The sequence below is a fragment of the Cygnus olor genome, chromosome 13 (genome assembly GCF_009769625.2).
Source record: "Cygnus olor isolate bCygOlo1 chromosome 13, bCygOlo1.pri.v2, whole genome shotgun sequence".
NCBI lineage: Eukaryota > Metazoa > Chordata > Aves > Anseriformes > Anatidae > Cygnus > Cygnus olor.
This window is the reverse complement of record NC_049181.1, coordinates 9,569,581-9,589,985: the sequence shown is the minus strand read 5'-3', so window position 1 is coordinate 9,589,985 and position 20,405 is coordinate 9,569,581. Positions and strand designations below refer to the sequence as shown.

Genomic DNA, 20,405 nt, shown 5'->3' with positions numbered 1-20,405 from the left:
TACTTCTGTAAATTAGGCGTTACCATTTTGTGATAAAAGTCTAAATATGGGAAAATAATGAAACATTGCTGTGAAAGAAAAATAAGGGTTTGTAATGACAGGCTACAGGTCAGCACTGATGCTGGAATAAGCGGTCCTGATCAGTTTTTCAATCCTATCTGTGCTCTATTACATCCTGTGTGCTCATACAACCAATAAACTGAATTGCAAAGCTGATCAAAATCAAAAATAAACTTTTTTTCCATGGGGCTTGATTGATTTTAGCATATTCCTAAAGCTCAGAATGAACCTCATACAAATGGTGCATAATGTGTATTTCAGGAATTCTGTTGACTTTATACTTTTGTACATAAATGTACGTAGTTTTTCTTAAGTGTTTGGCAGATGTCTGGCATTTGCAAATATTGATTGTTCCCAATGTCTTATGCTATGCTTCCAACCCTAGCTTTATTTTGGAAGCTTTCTTTGAATATTGGATACCTTCTACTCTGTTAATGAAATTCAAGTTGCTCTGGAAAGCAAATTAAGCCACGGAATAATATTTCATAGTAATCCTCTCTACTTAGTCTTTTACAAGCTGTCAATATTTAGGATTTCTCTGTATGTAGAGGCTCAGTTTTATTTGTAAGTAAGGCCAGGGATGAAGAGAATTTGGGAATAAAGCAAAATTAATGGGCTGTTTGCTGTGTTCACAAAGCTTCACAGTTTCCATTCCCACTCTCTTTTGCAGGGAACTGGGTGAGATTTTCCCTGTTTCTAAGACAGTTGTAAAGATGTTTTGATATGAGTTTGCTGAAACAGGAGTTGAAGCACAAGTTACAGGTTTATTTCATAAAGTGTAGCAATCACCTGTTCACAATCTCAATTGCTCATGATTCAAGCTCTCTTCCTCTGCTCACTTAGTTTTAACATGTAAAATAACTCCTTTTTGGGTTACTGACTAATGCGGGACTTTTGCAGCATGACAGATTGGATTTGGAATGGAGAAAGGAAAACAGACACCTTTGCATTTGTAATTCTTTCTCTGCAGTTTCTTTTGAATGTTGCTTCCTTGTGTCTGAGGTCTTGCATCTTGATGTGTATCCTGGCTGAAGTATCCCACCCTGATTTAGGCTTGCACACACAGGAATACCTGGGTTGAAGAGATGTATGTAGAAATTACATGGACCTGAACTCTGCTCTTTGCAGGTCATTTTCTCCATTTTCATCACTTCTTCCTGAAGGCTGTGGATTTAAAGCTTGTTATAATAGCATGAGGGCCATTAGTCTCAATGGGCTTTCGGTTGGGACATTTTAATCAGGAGTGTAGCAGCAGTATCAGCTGTCCTTCCTTCTAAATAAACCTATGAAATACAAATCCTCTGTGAACAACTTGAGCTCCCTGACTTCTAACACTCCTCCTCCTAGGCATCTATTTCTGTATTTTATTTTAGTTTTTGAGCCTTTCTGGCTATTTAAGGTCGGTCATTGTTTACTGAAGTCTCTTCATTTCATCTTCTCCTATCAGTTGTGTTGTATCATTTTATTCTGGTGCATTTTTGACAGGTGTTATAGCTAGTTGATGCGTTTGCAGTTATTTATCTGTCTCTGTCTTCCAACCTTTCACCGCTTGCTGAAATGGTACTAACTTCACACAGCCCAGACTGTCCTCCCCTTGCTGTATCTGTAGTGCTACTCTTTCTGACTTTTAATAAATATATGCTAGTAACCTTTTGCCAGAACTATGGTATCGACACCTGGTGAAGCAGGAGAAAATAAGTAAACCTCTATGAAATAGTAATGTCTATCTTATATTTCTGAACATAAAATACACTTACAGTCAAACGTTACCACTTTGCCTACTTGTAAATGATGCCTCTAGTAATTACTGCTGTTTTTCATGTGATAGGGAGATAGTAATTATCTCTGTGCATTGTAGTTTTGGAGACAGTAGGAGTTGCTGGGCTGCAGAGCAAAACCCAGACAGGATTCAGCCATGTAGGGTGGAAAGTTTCCTGTGGATCTATCAACAGTGATGGAGGGAGGGATGAATAAGTGTGGACAAGATGCATAAAAAGCTTCTCATAGTACAGATTGTCATTTGCAGGGATGCCACCTGCACTTATGAATGTCTGTCTTGTTGTTTCCATCCAAGGTGTGGGCTTAGGAAAAGGATGCTCTGAAATATACGGCTGTTCTCCAGCTGGAGGGCAGCCTATATAAAAATTGGGGTGGAGAGAAATCCACTTATAAGGGCTAAGGCATGGCTGCGTGCACTTACACCTTGGGGAAAGGCTGCCAGTTTTGAGGTAATGTGTATTAAAGTATCTGTCAGAGGAAAGGGTGAAGCAAAACTAGAAAACTGTCCAACCTGTCTGAATGCAGCCTTATAGAAAAAGCAAAACAAGCTGTTTTGCTATACTGCTGCTAACAAGTGCTTTCATGTCTCCTGGAAAGGAGGGTTGATTAAAAGCAGAATACCTGGACAAAGACCGTGGACAGACCTGATAGTGGTAGTTCCCAAGGTTGGAAATGAGTTCATGGAGGACAACTAGGGCCTCCAAGCAGTGTTTACAGAGGTCTGGAGGTATGTAACCGGCTTCGCACCATGGACCTCAGGGAAAAAAATAGGTGGATAAAGATAAAAATAAGACAGTGTCTCTCCTGAAGATTGATTAATTTACATGGGAATAATCTTGCTTTATTAAAAAAGTCTGAAGTTTGATTAATTGCAAAGATGCGTGTTACGAGACATGCCAATGCTGCATTATGGATGCAACCTCTGCATTGACAGCTTTGACAGGTGAAGAGTGGCTGCCTACACTGATCCGCTGTCTGAACGGCTTGTGGTGAAATGGGGGAAGAAGCACTGAGTGAGGTCGTTTAACAAAATGAAACGAATGAAGCTGAGCGGGCTCATTTTTACTGGAACAGTTTAAGGGTTGATCACATGGAGAGCTCAAATGGATGGAAAGGAATATAAGGTGGGAGGCATGGTGACAAGCTGTGGAGGCAGAGCTGGGGCACAGCTTCAGGTGGGAGAAGGCATGCCTGCACTGTCAGAGAAATTGGATTATCAGGTGACATTTCTGTATCAAAACTGCTAATAGCAATCGTGTTTGTAGTGTTCCAGCTGCTGTTAAGATTACTGTTTATCATAATGATGTTAGTGGATCCTGTGGATACAATTTTGCAGCTTATTAGAACGGGGGTTGGTGTATCTTTGTTGTATTGCTTGTTTAAGTAGAAGTTCCTTACAAGCCACATGCCCTTCTGCCATTCATTTCCTTGTGTTTGTTAGTGTTCCTTGAGATCAGTCGCTTTTGGGTTACATGATGCATTGTAATCAGGGTATAAATAGCCATATCAGCCTATGTGGTTGCAGAAATAGTTGAGCTGCTATCATGTGTATGGGCTGCAGAACTTACAGGAGAGCTCCATAGGGACTCTGAGTGCATACTTCCTGAAGTCCGTAGCCATTCAGCTGGTCTCATGTAAGACACTCTTCCCATGAGTTTTGATAAATATGCCATGGTTGAGGTCTCCTTGGTGTAATTCTTGCTGGCTTTTCCTGCTGCTCTCTAGCTGTTCTTTCCTCTGAAAACTGTAATGCTGAAATTAAATTTCCTCATTTCTGTTACCTTGCAATGTGGTGGTTTTTCTTTTCATTCTGAGATTCTGCCCTGAAAGCAGGAGTGGAAGAAACTGTGCCTTTTTATTAGGTCTGTATTGGTATTCTGAGTTAACTCTAGTAACAGAAATGAAGCAGCATGTCAAAGATGATGTGCTGCCCTTGTGTTGGCATGTGGAAAACAGTAAGAGCCTGCTAATGCTGCTGGGAGTTGGTTCCCATGTGAAGGAACCTGGTCCTTTTGTTCCTGTGTCAAATGAGAAGCAATCTGCATAGCTGAGGGTGGATGGGATAGAACATTTGTAGTTACACCTGCTGGTTTAAACCTGGGGTGGGCAATAGGTATGGGCCCTGTTTTGGTAGTCACTACTTTTCCTAGCTGCTCCCAAAACAGAAGTTCTAGCTTTCCTTCTTGGATTCCAGCTGCACTTTGCATGTCTGGCTGTAAGTGAGTCATGTTTGATCTGAATAGTCTATGACCACAAAACTTGGTGATACAGCTATGTGTGTCTGTCTTAACTTTACATAGTAAATACTTCAACAGTGTCCGAGAGTCAGTATATGGCAAAACCCCTGTAGATGCTATCTTGAGGGTGAAATGCAATGTTTATCCAGTTACTGATGTTTCTTTCTGTTGTTTTGGAATATCAAGACTTACACTTTGGCTTATAGTACTGTGCCAGACACAAAGAGAAAGCAATAGAGCAGCTTGTAGGGAGCTACTGTAGGAAATGAAGCCATCTGCAGAGAATCAAATAGTTGAGTAATTCATTAGGTGATTCATCCTGTGGTGGTTCTTTGGATCTGTAATAAGAATTAGTACTTCTCCTTATGCAGGGGAGGCAAACAATAATTCAGAGTTTCTAGCAAAGCATAAGAAGTGACTTTGCAGCCTTGTCAAACGTTGCTATGATTTAAGGATCCAGTGTGTGGAGGCAGTTTGTCAGTCTAGGCCAGCTGAGGAAGTGCCTTGAATGAAGTCATCTTGATCAGCTCTGGTGTCTGCTGATAGGAAGATGTGAGGAAAGCCAAATATGTACCTGCGTCTAGTTCCTGCTTTGATGCTGGTTCCACTCACTCTGGCAAAAATACAGTAGCATCCTTTGCATTAAAGCAGTCAAAGGATGCAGGTCAACTTCAAATAGTGACCTCTTCAGCTTCTGGCAAATGATGTTGCATTTCTTTACTAGAATAGGCAACAAAGCAGATCAAAGGGACAGAGCTCTCTATTTCTGCTCAAAAAGCTGAAACTGTTATGCACATGACAGAAAATCTTTCCAATTCATTAACAAAGAAAGAAGGGCCCTCTCAATCGCATTGTTAGAGCACTCAAGCAAATACTGACTCTCTCGACTGTACAGATCAGGGTATTCTGTCTTTTCACACTTCTTATATCAGATCTGTACCCTTCCTTCTCCACCTGAAACCATGTTTATAAACTTTTTTTTTTCAGGAGGTCTCAGGAAAAAAATTGCCATTGCCTCAGATGCTTTTCTGACCAGACTCTCTTCCGTGTACATGGAAGCTTAGTACTGAACGTATCAGTGTTGGTTTCCTTGACTTCTGAGTTTGAGGTTTAAAATTTTGTACTCTTTGAAAAGTGACAGTGACATGGTTGTGTGCTTGAAAAGTCATTTGAAAATATAAGTTGTCCTCAGTCAGTAACTGCACACTGTTTTTGTAATATACTTGCAAAGCAACTCTAAACAGCATATTTTAACAATCTCAGGATTTTATACAATGATCCTGAGTAACTTTTGTCAGTGGCTCTATAGTTTTACAGAGTGCTTTTCAGTCTTCTTTTTTTTTCGTTCTGTGTCTCAAATGTTTCATCCTCCGATTTTGTCCCTAGAGAGCTTTATTTACATCTGTGAATAAACCAGCTGTTTCTGTTCTGTCTCCTCTCCAGCTGCTGTCTGACACCACAGGGCATCCCCTGTCCATGCAGTGAATGCAGCTGTCCTGCTTCTTCCTGCAGCTCTGCTCTCTACTGCCTGCTCTACTGGGGAAGGCTTCCAGCACCAGGCCTGTTGGCCCTCCCTGTCACGAACCAGTGTGAAGAGGCAGTCTCTGAATTCTTCTGCTTCTTCAGAGAAGCCATGGCTTCTGCCCGTCTTCTGGCAGGATTTGTGGCCCCGACTGCCTGACTTCCTGGCTATTGCCCCATTTTGCATCTCTTCCATCTCTGCCTTGCCTCCTTGATGCCCTTTTCTGCCTTCTTTACCTCTCAAGCTGAGGTACATTGTCTCTTACAAGTCCTCAAGGAAGGCAGAGTATTGGTCTCCTCAAATGTGATTGTCTTGATTTCCTTTAAAAATGATAATAATTATTATTAGTCAGGGTTCACTCTTTATCTTTTACTCTCACCTTGTGTACTACTGCTCAGCTGTCCACACTGAGAACAGGCTCAAAGCACGTGTAAGAGGTATCCCAATCCTATCCCTGCCTGCTTGCCTGAATCCCAGAATACATCCATGGCACTTCTCTCCCTTCAAAGCTAGGGTTGCTCAGACACAGAGTTGTGCTATGTCTTGTGATTTAATTCGTTATGCCTTTGCAGTTGCATCTTCTATGGAGAGATGCTATCTTTTCCCGGTGCCTGATGGTACTTGATGCGTTATTCTCACTGTAAGGCATGGGTGGATGTTTCTTTCAGGGCTAGCTAAACCTGTTCATTTTGATCAATATTCACGGGAAAATGTGTGGTCTCAGCCAGCTTCCCTGCAAGTGGTAAAAAGTCAACATACTTCTTTCATAGCATGGTGTGGTGGTGGGTTATGACTGTTGGGATCTGCTGTCAGAGCTGTACTGAGTACACTGTCTTTCTAAAACCAGCTACTCTTGCAACCTGTTCTAATGAGATATTTTTTTTTAAGCTTTGCAATGAAGACTTTGATGTATTAAAAAAAAAAAAAGAATGCTTGAAACATGTTTTTCCTGTTCAGTTTTCAACCTCACGAATTTTTCTGAAGATAAGCTAGCTGTTTGCACAACAAACTTAAGATGATAACTTCTTAAGAAGTAATATTTGCAGTCTGTGATGGTAGCTCAGTTTCTGGATTGATTCAAGTTTTGGTGCAGTTTGGCAAGTTCTATGCTGATTCACTTCAGATGAGAGAGAGCTGAAAACTTTATGCCAACTTGGGCGTGCAGAATGCGAGTCATTGCCTGATGGTCATTGCCTGGTCTGCTTAGGAAGAATATTTTCTGTGATCTGAGTCTGTGCATCTTTAAAATTTCCCCTTTTATATATTCATGAAAATTTACCTAAATTCATAGAGGTTGTGCACTGAATGTGAATTGCATCCTAGGAGGTGCCGTATGGCCTGAGCTTTTATATATAAAAAAATATTGCATCAGAAATATAAAGCCCCAAAACCTGCTCTCAAACCTTTGGAGTTATAAATCTTTGAAGTGCTAATGTGAAAATGCAAGAGCTAAGTGCATCACCCCTACGGGCTGCTTGCTTGAAGTAAGACTTCAAGTCCTGAGACTTACAGAAGTCTCTGTTCAGGAGCTCACCAACATGTGGTCTTGGGCTGCTCTGTTTTCTGGATTTTTAAACCATTTCCGATGACCTTCTTTAAACACTGTTCTGGGTGCAAGGAGCAGAGTAGGTCAGCTTGATTTCCATGGAGAGCTAAAATTTGGGTTCTGTATTGTTTAATGATGGGCCAATTCTGGGGATGACCCTGTCTGTGATACTGGCACTCTAGAAACAGCCTCTTAATCCATTCTTTCTGCTTGCTCCATGCAATACCTCTGTATTGCCAGGCAAGGATCAATTTTAGCATGCCCAAGATACATTCAAAGCACTACTTGGCTCTCAAACCTCTTCTGTGGAGATGGCTGCTCTGGGTAAGATGGACACAGAGCTTTTCAGAGGCACAGCTGCAGGAACCTTCAGAGAATATTCTGCCTCAGGGATGGAGTGAAGTCTCCTCCTGATAGGCATGCAGCAATGTTTTCTGTCAGCATGACTATAAACTATACCAACTTTTGGCTGGAAAGTCACCCTGATAGATGCTGCTGTATATTCAAATGTGCTTGAATTTAATTTGGACCTTGCTGGGGAAATAAACATCACCATCCCTAAAGAGACAACTAGGCTATGAAACTAGTTGGTAACTGTTCCCTGAATGGATTTCAGGGAGATAATTTCTTGTTGAACATCTGGCCTTTTAGGTGACTGGCAGTGGTTAACTGTTTTTCAGTGAATACTGATCTTAATAGGAAGTCGAGCTGGTGCATACCTGCAGCAGGCCCTAAAATAGTAGTCCTATTCACCGAGAGAGAGGTGAACTTCTTGTAATTGCAGATTGGCATGAGATAGCACATTTTTTCCCTTTCCTTTCCTTTCCGGGAAAAAAAAATGAAATCTTATACCTCAGTGTTGAGAGGATTAATTAGTTACTGGATGGAAGCCATTAGTGTAAATGCTAAATATTGTTCTTCTGGAGAGTATATCAGCTAGAACTGGCCAAGAATTTGAGTGTATGTTTCTCTTCTCCCATGGACTACTTCATTAGAGTAATTACTGTTTGAAGTTTCCTACAGAGATATGTACGGGAGGGGAGGGTTTTGGCTAAAAATTAGCTTGATGGAAATCTTTCTCCAGCTGGCTTAGTCCTTCCATTCTTCTGAAGTGCTTCTCCAGAAGCAGCGCTCAAGAAGAGCTGCTGCTTCCCTTCACAACAAGAAAGTATGTTTCTGCCTTTCCCTGCTTCTCTCTTGTTGCGAGTTAAATAGCTGTCTCCACGTAGGCATGCAGGGAGCTTGGGAGAAATAGAAGGGAAATCACCACCCAGCGTTCCCACTCCACCCATACAGCATGGTGTAGGTGATGCATGACTGCATGGCCTGCAGGCAACTCTTGTGTGACCCTCGCAGCAGTTGGCATTCTCTGAAGCTCTTTCTTCACCCTGGGTAGCTGTTTCTTTCCTCGAGTTACAGCCAATAGTTAGGCCCCTTCCTCTCTCGTCCTTGCCCAGCTGTTGCAGGTGCTTTCTCAGCAGCCCACCAGCCTGGAACAGAGTCACTCCATCCACTGGGAATTGAAGCTTAGAAGGTGGAGTGACCCTACCGCATCCTTCAAAGGACAGAAGGGGAATTTGAGAGTCATTTTTGAGCTTCTAAACCACGACAATCATTTCTAGCTTCTAAAAACTTGCCACAAAAACATCCCTGCTGAGATTGGAAGTGACAGTCCTAGTGCTCCAAAGCTGACTGCTAGAATTGAAGTGCTGCTCTGGCACAGCGCTGGGACATGCTGGTCTCTGCTACAGGGAGAGTGTGGGCAGCTGCCCCTGAGCCACTGCCACTTCCCACACACAGCTTTCCATGTGCACCGCTTCAAGGGGTGCACAGGTCATGCCCGTGGGACAGACTGTGCTGGTTTCTACTCAGAAGGGTTGATGATGATGTAAGTATATACATTTAGTAGAGTTTCAGGAACATTTTACTGTATGCTGCCTCTTAGGCTCAACTTTCCACCACTCCCTTTTGCTTGCTTCCCACCTGCAGACCAAAGCTGGCAGTATCTCTGTTCCCGTCCCCCATGCCCTGACTTCTAGGCATGGTACAGACTGACTTTTGTACTTTAGGCTTTCTTGTATATATACAAACAGCTTTCTTCCTTTGAGATCCGAGAGCTCGGTTCAACTTTCCCACTCGGAGGTAGGAACTACTTCCTGGAAAAGTTTTTTCCCTCCGTTTCTAATAGACTTCAGGATGGCTGGAGGGAAATACCTTCTGCCGACTGCTGGATGAGCTTTAGAGGATGAGGGCTTCGTGCCCATGCCAGCTGCCTGCAGTGGTAAAAAGGGCCCTGTGCCTGGCAGTTTTCTCCTGTTTGCTGGTGCTTGTTTGACCAAGGAGGCGGTGTGCTTTGTGCCCTAGAGCTGTGCTCTTGCTGGGACACTTCCCTGTCACTGCTCTCCTTGTGCCTCTGACAGATGGTGGCAGCAGCACTCTGTTCTCTTTTGTGATGACATTTTTAAGTTTAGTTCATCAGTTCTGACACTCTGAAGCTGAAATACTTGATAACAGGCTATGACAAGAAAGTGTCGTGCGTCTTCCATTGTCATGTGCACAAGCTTCAAGTGAGATGTCCTAAGAGATTGCCAGGGGTGCAATTCCTTATGCTTGAAGCTGTCTGCGGCTCCTCTTCCTGTTATCTTTTCAATGTAGATAATTGTGCCGTTCTTGAATGTGTGTCAATTCAGCATAAGTGAGTTTTAGTCTTAAAAATAGCAGCAATAAACCAGGGTTGGCTTTTCCTCTGATCTAAGCCAAAGCAGAACCCTGCTCTGAACACACGGGTAGTGTAGAACTGCCTGCTGACAGCACTAGGTGAGGCAAAACCTTCTGTAATGCAGGCTTTGCTTCTCTTAATGAATGAGCCTGGTAAATGTGATTTCACTTTTGTAATTTAATTGATTATCCTGAGGGCTTACAAGACTTGTAGCTCCATTTTACAATTTGGTACTAAGGAATTTTGACCCTGAGAAAGAGATACAAAAGGCCTCATTTCTCTATTTGTCTGCCTCCTTAACCACACGGGCACATAGGAGGCTCTCTTCGCATGAAGAACAATAAAAGATTACGGTTTCAGTTTTAAAAAATTACCTTCCTTTCCTGCTTTCATCAGGCTATATCTTTTCTTCTGTAGGATAGCTAAATCTCAGCTTAAAGTTGCAAATACAGCTTGCCCAAATTTTCTCATGTACTAAAACAAGCCTGGTCTGTAGCAGGTCATAAATGGTGTTCAGATGTAAATAAAGACACCTGGGGAGAAGCTTCGGCAGGAAACTGGTATTGGCTGTGAGCTTGTGTTTGCCCAAACCAGCTATAGCTGTGCTCCTGGAGGTGCAGACCAGGGTGTGAGAGAGGGGCAGAAGCTGCACTGCAAAGCTCTCAAGGACATCAACTTTCATAACCCTTTGGCCTTAAGGAATTGTTAACAAGAGCTAAGCGTGGGAAGAAGAGTCTTGCAATAACATACCCAGCATCTAATATGATGGATCAATAAGCAGGTATCCATGGGGTTTATGCATGCTTACTCTCAACAGCTTCATGTACGTGGATGAGTAGTAGCAGCAGCAAAGTTGACTGCAGTAAAATCCTCTGTACCAGATCCGCATGGTACATAGCAGAATTATTTTCAGTTGTGCATATTATTTTATTGCATGTGTATGTCTGTCCTGAATATTTCTTAGGGTTTAATGACTAGGGTTGGGGGAGGGAAAGGTTTTGGATATCAGATGTAGATTACTAATGAGAACCGATGTTTCTTTCTCTGCTTCAGCAGTGGTCAGATGCCATTATTATATTAAAACAATTCTGGAATAGCTCCTCAGTGTTCAAGTCCAGGTCTGCGCTTAGGTCCTGTGTAAATGGTTTTCTGCTCCAAAACCACCTTTTTTATTTATTTGACTGTTACTTTTTGAGACTGTATACCATAAACTAGCTAAACCTATGTAGCAAAGTGAATTTGGAAAGTTTAGTGCTTATTGTGTTGGAATGGTGCTAAGATTAGAAATGCCTTTATTGGATAGGCATGACAGGAACATGCAGTTAATATCTGCATGTAATATAAAACTTCAGTCTCCTCTTAGGTGAGGGATTTACATGAGTATTAATGTGACGTCACAGCAGTGGAGAAGCAAAATACCCCAAAGTGAGTTGGCATCGTTGCAGCAAGCTCCTAAATGACAACGTTCAGTAGCACCAGGTGCCGGTCCTGCAGGTGCCTCTGATGGCTGCTCTGGCACAATCTGCAGGAACTGGGCATCGCCTGCCAGGGGGCTAAGTGGGTGGACTGGTCTGTGGTGATGGGCCTTCCCCACCACTGACTCCTTGAACAGAGGATCTATGCTTGCAGATCTCCCAGGAACCTCTGTAGTCATGCAGCTATTTTGTATCCTAATCAATTTTTCCTTGTGGCTTAGAAAGCTGCAGCTGTAGGGGTTACTCACTGAGTGAATCACAGGAAAAATTAGTAGTTGTCATTATAAATTATCCCCTCACCCTCTTACCAGATTTGTTTGTTGTTGTTTTATGCTTTTTATTTATTTATTTATTTTGTCTAACATCAGGTTTTAGCTTAATATGAATTTCTGGGTAAGTCCTTGTGATTTAGTTGCTTGTATAAGTTGACTCTCCTTAGGGGTACTTCAGTATTTTGTTGAGTTATGGCTCTGTTTGAATGAAATATGCTTGTTATTGCTTTCTTCTTCTTTTTTTTTTTTTTTTTTTTAATGCAAAATGAACTGTTTTAATACTATTGCAAATCGTTTTACTTTACTCCAAACACCTCTAATTCCTGCCACGTGTCTGCTGTGGCTGCACTTCTCTTTCAACCTTTCTTTTTCCTATCTGGCAGAGCTGCACTTGGACCTGGAGCAGATGGCAGACATTGCAAGCATGATGTGTGCTTCCCATTCCTGCTCAGACACAGACCTGACACTTTGTATTGTCTTTCAACCTGAGCACTTGTATTAGCATGGGCTTAGTGCTCTGCAACCACTTTTCCTGTGCTTCTAACCAGGAAATGGTGCTATAATAAAGCACCAGCTGGAAAATTTCAATGACTTGATGTTGGCCGGTTGGATTTTCAGGGAGGAACCAGCCTGCGGCGGATGGTTTCCAGACCTGATGTTTAGTGCCTAAAATCAGTAGATATAAAAAGAAAAAATAAATGCTGATCAAGAGCTTACAGAGTCTGGATAAATATTAAAAAAATGTTTTGTGAAGAACTTTATATTCCTACTAGGCTACTTTCATTCTTTTTTATTGCTTTATATATTTCTTTATTTTTTATTCTCTTTTATTTATTTTATTTTCAAAGTACATATGAAAGGCTCTCCCTTGCATTTTTGCTTTTTTTGAGTGTTGCTAACCTCCCTTTCCAGATCCATGATAGCAGTGGCATTTCTGGGTTGAGTTGAACTGTTGCCATCGCTACCTACTCCTCCTGTAGCTGTAGGACTTCTGTCTTCCCCTTGCTGCCATCAGTTTTGCCTTGTCCTCTAGTGGGCATGACACTGGCCCAGAAGACAAATAGTGCAGAACTATTAGCTTGGTTGCTGCTCTGTGGGTCTGAGCCCTGGGAGCCATTCTCAGCATCTTCTTTCGTCCAGTTACATCAATTTCTGGTAAAATCCTTTTGGTCCCTGCATGCAGGATGAAATGCTAGGTAATCAGTACAGCCCTCTTAAAATGTCTGTGCATCATCCTTCTTGGCATTTTTAAGCATTCTTACCTCATCGAGAAAAGAGAAGCTGATACATACTCTGTTAACACGCTTCTGGAACCATTTGGAAAATTGTGCAAGTGTTTATTTTATACTGTCGAAGGTATTGTTACAAATTAATTGCAGAGTCCATTAGTACATATATGTACATATATATAAAATATTATATACACAAGTGCATGTATACATAACATGTAAAAACTTGTAGGAACTATCCGTCCAAAACAGCAATCATATAAACTACTGTTTTGGGGCTAAGCAGAGGAACATGTGGACACTGTATGTGGTATGGAGTAACGTCTCTGCAGGAACAGGACTAACTTCAGCCAAAACACCTCATGGGGGAAGCTGGCCTAAAGCAGCAGTATAAAGCAATGGGATTTACAGTCAAGTCCCTCCCCAGCCTGTTTCCATGGGTCTTGCTGTTGGTAACACTTCATCTGCTGCTGAAATGTCTGATTTCTCAAATTGATTTATGTTTGGTATGATGAAAGATGCTTTCTATAAGAGGTTAATTACCTCTTGCAGCAGAAAATAACTTGTGAAGTATTATGCTGGATGTTTCCAAGACATGGTTTTGGTTGACCACAATTTCTCAGAGTGAAAGGGATTAGTAAAAACTAATTATTTTTTCCAGGATTTCGGCCACATAAACAGTTGATGTAGATTTTCTGAGAAGTGTGAAGTGATGCTTTCATCCCAGCAATCAAGCCTTGAATGTTTGGCATGAAGAATAGCTCCTTTTAGTGCATTCTAAACCAACACAAGTAGTTCAGGAAAAGCAAAAGTAAAGCAAAATGTGGTGAGCTTAATGTTACCACTATTCACTCAGTGGTTTTTAAAAAATGACTGTTAGAAGTGGTTGTCTTCACTGCCAGCTACCTAAGCTGCCAGGATGAATGTAACCTTTTAAATGCAGCTTGGTTTCTTTTAGGTTGATGGGTTGTTTTTTGTTTGCTTGTTGGGTGGTTTTTAATTTAATTTTTTTGTTTTTGGCAAGGGAAAAATGATGATGCTAAACTAATCAGTGGTCAATGCAAGCAGTTTCAGGAAGAAATCAAACTGCTTTGAATCTTGTAATCTTGCAGTAGAACACAAGTTTCTCACATTCTGCAGTACAAGACAACTGCAAGAAAAGAATCCAATTAAGACCTGCAGTAATGCAGCACAATAGCAAAGACACAGCTCCCCACAAACCACAGCGACAGATATTCAGATATTCTTATCTGTGGGGCTGCAAAGCAGAGGAGCAGTTCTGTAGTCTGGGAAACTTTCCATAGTAATTTGTAAGCAAAGGAGAGATACAGCCCTGGCTTCTTTCAGGAGGTTCTTGACCTGCACCGCTTCTGCTGACAATGTCCTGATTTACTTGCATCCCTGCACTGATGGGCATGCAGGAATGCCTCACTGGCATTTCTCAATTGTGAGTAAAGTTTCAGGTCCCTTAACAAACATTTAAATAGGAATCTATTTTCCTGTTTGTCTAGACATTGAATACACAGAATACATTAGTATAAACAATGTTTCTGTATTAGGGTCTCAATTTTTTTTTTAATTCAGACAAAACAGGTGATCTGTTATCCGTATCCATGTCCTGGTGTTGTGATGAGGGACTGGTGTAGCCAGTCAAACTCTGTACAGACAAATTTTTCAGCAAGATTGGCCTTTTCTAGTGAGAAGGCCAGAAGAAGATCGTTCTTTTTTGACAGCCAAACTATTTCCATAGTTCTCCAGATATCAAATAGGAGACGTTACTCCTATGTAGCAAGTGGTCTAAGTGAAATTTCTCAAGGCAGTTAATATATTCAGCACCAGATTTGAAATGTTCAAAAGCATTGTATTGTGACTGCAAACAGTGACTTTAGCCAATGCAAAATGCTAGTGAAATTGCACCATGGATTATTTGTGTTTTGGTTGTTTCTGCTTATGTTCATGAGAGAACATCATATACTGATGGTTTTTCCCTTTTGAATAGGTGAAATTATGTTATTGGAGATAAATCAGAAATAAGTGAGATCAAATTAGAATCACATATATATTGTGAATCTGCAGAGCAAATTACCCTCTGCTTTTTTTTTTTTTTAAACTCAACAATCCAATGCAACTACTTTCAGTAGGTGGGAAAACCAAAAATGTGCTTTCATTTTCAGAAGTTTAGGATCACTCTGTTCTATGAGTAGCAAAAGAAAAAAAAAAAAAGCAAGTATTAGGAGATGGTCTTAAAATAGTATCCTGCACCTCTATTTGAGCATATCAAACTTTTCTATTCAAAGGGGAAGTAGAATAAAAACGTTGTGTGCAATATTTTATAATAGAGCCTGAATAGATAGATTTAAAAATCCTTGTTTCATAAATGTTGAAAAGACTCTTTAGAGATTTAAACTTCATGTTTTTTATTATTGCTTTCCTTCTTATGCATCAATTTAAAATAAAAGTTCCATGATACCATTGTGAAAGAAAAGCATGTCAGATGTGAGGGATGTTATCAGCAATACGCAGTGGCACTTTTATGTACTGATTATAATGAAGCCTCTCCATGTCTTTTCCCTTCATTATTTTTATTTCTGTAACTAAAAGGAAAAGGAATTAACGTACATCTTCCGCAACAAATATTTTTGTAAAATCAGCAGTTGATTGCTGGATGCCATGCTGCATGGGTTCTGGACATGTCCAGCGATGTACAGTGACTAGCAGAGGAACGCATCCCTCTTGTTTAAGCACGTCTGTTCTGACAAAGACATTTGTAAAGAAACTGGGTGTGGAGTGGTCAGAAATCAGAAAACTACATGTTGCGGCAAATGTGTCACAACATTCTTCATCCTTTCCCATTGAACTTGTAACAGTGTTTGATTCAAAGTGGCTACAAACTCCACTGATATTTTGAGACTGCAGTGCTCCTGAGAGTTCTTGAGCAGTAAACTCTAGCATTTGTTTTGGCAATGCTGGGCAATGCAATACAGGTTTAAAACACACACACACAGATGATTGGAAACAGTAAAAATACTGCTGTTGAATATCTTCAAAGTAGCACATAATGACCTCCTACTGAATCTTGCATGCAAGTTTTTGCAAAGGTAGTATAGAAATCTGGCCAAGTGTCAGGAGAAGACTAGGGAAGCTGTTTTGCAGGTACTTTGGGGAGTGAATAATCCCTTTTGGTGATGTACAGTAAACGAATGTTCTTGCTTTGCCTACGCTTTTAATCTGATTGTTTTCTGTTATTTACTCCGTTGGGTTAATTGAATTTTCTTAATATCAATAAATATCTGGCCATATGTGCACTTTCACAACTTTATGGTACAGGGCATACAGAATGGCTTATTAGTGCTTTCATACCCCTGTGACATAGACTGTAAACCTAGAAGAGCAAAAGCCATAAAGTATTAATAGTTCAGCTCCTCATGTAGCCATCTATGTCATAGAAAGATCTCTTTAAAACTGAACTAGGGATATTTCTGCAGTTCTGAAATATGCCAGTACTTCCAGGCACCTGGTTTTGGTATATTGCTTAGAAACAAACTTAATAAACATAAATGAAGTCAAGCCTTATGCTTTTAGCTGATCAAAAATACTCCCTCTATGGCTATAAAGTTGTTTTTGCCATTCCATATCCCCTCATTAAAAGGACCAAAATGGCTGCAGGGTCATCTGGCTTTCAGATTAGGACATATGACACTTTCCTGTAGCAGGCTGAAAAGGATAACAAGCCTTGTTGCTTAAAATTCCTTCTTGGGACAGAGCTGTGCATTTGTTGTCAGAGCAGCAATGACCAGTGGATGTGCACATTTATCTTTTTTTTTTTCTATAATTTTTTCATACAAGGTTTCCTTTTTTAATTTATTTTAAATTCTATTCTACTGGCTTGTTTTCTAAGTGGAAAGGCCAGTCTGTCAGCTGGCATGTAGTATGGCCACAGCATCTGTCCCCATGCCAAAACATCAGATCTATGGGAAGGGGGGAGGTGAGTTACCACCTCGATTCATGTTAGATGTGCTGGTGTCTTACAGCCACTATAAATACTGCTTTGATTGGCATGGTAAAGGGTTATATTTTTGGTACTGCAGGTATACAAGGCTGTGGCTTAACATAATCATGCACTACAGATTTCCAAATGAACGATCCTCACCTTTGCATTTTAGCACCTGCAGCACAGCTGCCTGGGACTGCAGGAAGCACGGTGGACAATGGGCAGGTGACGTTTCCACGCTGTCCCTGCCTGTGTCACCACTGGTTTGGTAGAAGTGAAGGTAGGTAGGCTCCAGAAGAGATATACATGTGAGATAAGGTTAAAAACTGCCTGTGTGTGTGTTATGTGCCAGAGAGGGTGTTGCTTTGCTGACTGCAACTTCAGCTGCACCGGGTGCCCCTGCGTGCCTTGTAGCAGATGAGCTCTGGGAACAGATTCAGAAATGCTGTTTGCCCAGCTTCATCTCTAGCTCACTCTGCGTATGTCTCCTGTGCTGTCTTTCATTCACTAATCTGATTTATCAGCTATCCATCTCTCTGTAAAGTATGGGATTAATTTTTATGCACGATTTTGAGTATTATAGCCTATTTATATTCAGGTTATTTTGTAAAGTAAATAAAGCATGTTCCAATGTCAGGTATGCATTAGTAGCCCCTAGTGCTTTCACCTAATGGCTTCTTCTGTCAAAATGTTTTCTCCACTGCAGATCAAAAAAAAAAAAAGTTATTTTATACTGCTTTTTAATATGGCAACTTTGAAGATCATCTCCATGTATTTGTGATTTTTATTTATGGTCACTAAGCCATGTCTGTGACAGTCTCTTTCTGTTTGTGATGAAATTGTATTTTTATGCAAGATCATGTTGACTGAAACAGTTTCATGTTCCTAGTGTTATAATGTAAAAGGCTGCAAACTGCTTGATAATTCCCTTCTGAGTAAAATTAGAAAGAAAAAAAAAAAGTACAATTAAAAGATCATTTAAATTACAGCCCTTTGTTCTACCTTGTTAGTTAACATTCTAAACAGCAATGCACAAACTGCATAATCTGTTTTGCTAGAATGTACCCAGTGTGGAGCCATCTGTGTAATAGTTGACATTATTTATATTCAAAAGGGACATTACAATAGCTGGAAAAGCCCCTGTTCCCAGCTAACCGTTTCCAGCGTGGCTCTAAATTATTGATTTACATTCATTCTCTATTAACCTACTATGAGTTCATCTGCCACTTTCAGCCCTCTTACCATGTTGATGCACTTCTAATTTTCCAAACTGAATAGTGATTTACTGCAAAGATGTTAGGATGAATTGTTCTCCAGTGAATATCTGAAAGCTTCTTATGCCCTAGAAAGCCTTTTTTTTTTTTTTTTTTTTTTTCATTTGAAACCTGCATCGGGAGCTCCTGTACTTAACAAGGCCAGCAGCAATGTCTTGACAATCCTGGAAATGTTCTTTCCTTTCTCTTCTTCCTGATTCACGGAGTATATGCCTGTATTTCCAGAAAAGGTATTTTATAAGATAATATTCTTGGTGTCTTTAGAGATGGAACGACCCTTCCAGTTTTTCTGTGCTTCATTCAGGATGCTCGTGGGCAGTCTGAGCTGATTTTCTTATCTATTCGGAGGTGGAGGGATGTCCCATCTTCTGCAAAGGGCTCTCATTGACTTCATTGGGTGCAGTACAGTATGTAACAGCATTCAGTAACTGTCATATTTGCACTTCTTGAATCATTTTTGTTCTTTTCAAAAATATGTTCTACATATTATAAAACCACTAGGTAAACCATATAACTATGTAGGAATTATATTATCTCTAAATGTGAATTTTTCCATTAACTTACATGATGAAATAAATTTCGAGAACATTTGAATTGGAAGCTGTATCTTAAAATTAATTTTTGAGAAAAAGATACATCAGTGGTTAAGTAGATGGCAAAGTTATACAGAGGCCACAAAAGAGAGAAATTACATGTTCTAGGGCTGGCTGGTTTTGAAGAGATTTTTGTTGATCTATGTTGACTGCAATATAGTTTTTCTTCTTTTCATTGAATGTACAAAACTATTGCTCTAAGACTGTGCTCTATGTTGTTTGCTCATTAAAGATGGTTTTACCAAAACCCATGATAAAGCAATTAGCAGCCTATGGTAACTTGGCATGTGTTCTAGCTCAAGCCTTCCTCCATGTGGAGAGCCCAGCAGGAGCAGAGAGACCCTGCAGTTAACTGAGATGTGATCTTGTGTTGCGGGGGATCAAGGCTCCCTGTGTCCAGCCAGGATCTGCTGGGCTCACCAGGGGGCTGCTCTTGGTGCAGAGCTCCTGCTAAGTCTAGTGCTGTAACCCCATGTTTTTCTTCATTTGTAGCCTTGAGCCCCACATCCATCATCTTGCATATAGTCACCAAGAGCTCCTTGACGCCGCTCCCACCATAGCGATGGTGTTGTTCTGCAATGGCGTTGTTCTGCATGAAATCCCTCCTTGTCTGCCACCATCACTGAGTCTGACTTGAGGCTGATTTTAGCGATTGACGTGGAGATTGTGAATTGGATCCTACTGTGAAACTACGCCAGAACAGAAAATATTAATCAAAATTACATGCACACAGCCTTTTTGTCCCTGCCTCCCCTATCTACACCCCGATCTCTGGAAGCACTGTGCAACATTCAAATTGTCTTGTGAGTAGTCAAATCTTGAAAAAATGATCTTTCCCAAGTACTACAGTGCCATAACACAACTCAGAATTATGTATCATAGAGCAGAGGCAACATCTCTGCTTGTTCTATTAAAGTATAATTAATTACCATTTCAGTAGTACTATTAGGTGTCTGTAGTCATCCAGTGCATTGAAAAATAACGACAAAGGTTCTTATTATCTAATTGTTGATGTTATGCATTGTGGATGCAACCTATTAATATGGAAATGCTGACACATTCATCAGGAATAATTTGCATGGTGTATTTCCTGACCTAATAATGAAAAAAGTAGGTCAGCCTCCAAGTTTCTTGAAATGGGAATTATATCTTTTTAGCATCAAAGTCTTCAATAGTTTTACACAAATGGTTTAAACTTGCAAACCTTGCACATTTAAAGTGTTTTTCCCATGATGATGACTTGGAGATATTTCTAATAAATTGCAGTAGTACATCAGCAGTGGATTTCCTTGGCTTTCTCATTATCTCACTGATTTTTACAATTTAATGGAATTAAAAAGAACAAAGGACATGCCTTACCAAAAATGTTGTCATCTGAGGAAAGGATGTTTTTGAAGTGATATTTTAAAAAACGAAATGTAGTTAATAGAAGCTTATGCAAAGCACTCTATTTTTTCCCCATCCTCAAGAAATATTCAGTTCATCATTGTGCATTCCAGACTCTTTGTTGTTGCTAGAGAGTATATATAGCATGTGATCCCTTTAAATATTAAGCTGCTAAGTCTTAACCCGGCTAGCTTTTTGCAGAAGGTGTATTTGTGAAGTAGCTGTTGTATTTACGACTAAGATGATTTCAGGATTTAATCAGTGTCTACCCATCAAAATGATGATCCGCTTTCTGGAGCTTTGAGTCTTTGCTCTCGTAAAT

The 20,405-nt window shown here is 40.5% G+C and overlaps 1 protein-coding gene across 8 annotated transcripts in view; it reads left to right on the top strand.

Moving 5' to 3' along the window:
* Window positions 1–20,405, top strand: part of HTR2C (5-hydroxytryptamine receptor 2C) — a 284,648-nt gene that overhangs the window by 110,242 nt on the left and 154,001 nt on the right. For 2 of the 8 annotated variants that reach the window (XM_040571967.1, XM_040571968.1), the window contains exon 1: window positions 10,440–10,644. The exons of the other annotated variants lie outside the window; for them this stretch is intronic. The gene's annotated coding sequence lies outside the window, so the exon portion shown is untranslated. Of the gene's footprint in view, window positions 1–10,439; window positions 10,645–20,405 lie in introns of those variants that run through there. 8 annotated transcript variants of the gene reach the window in all.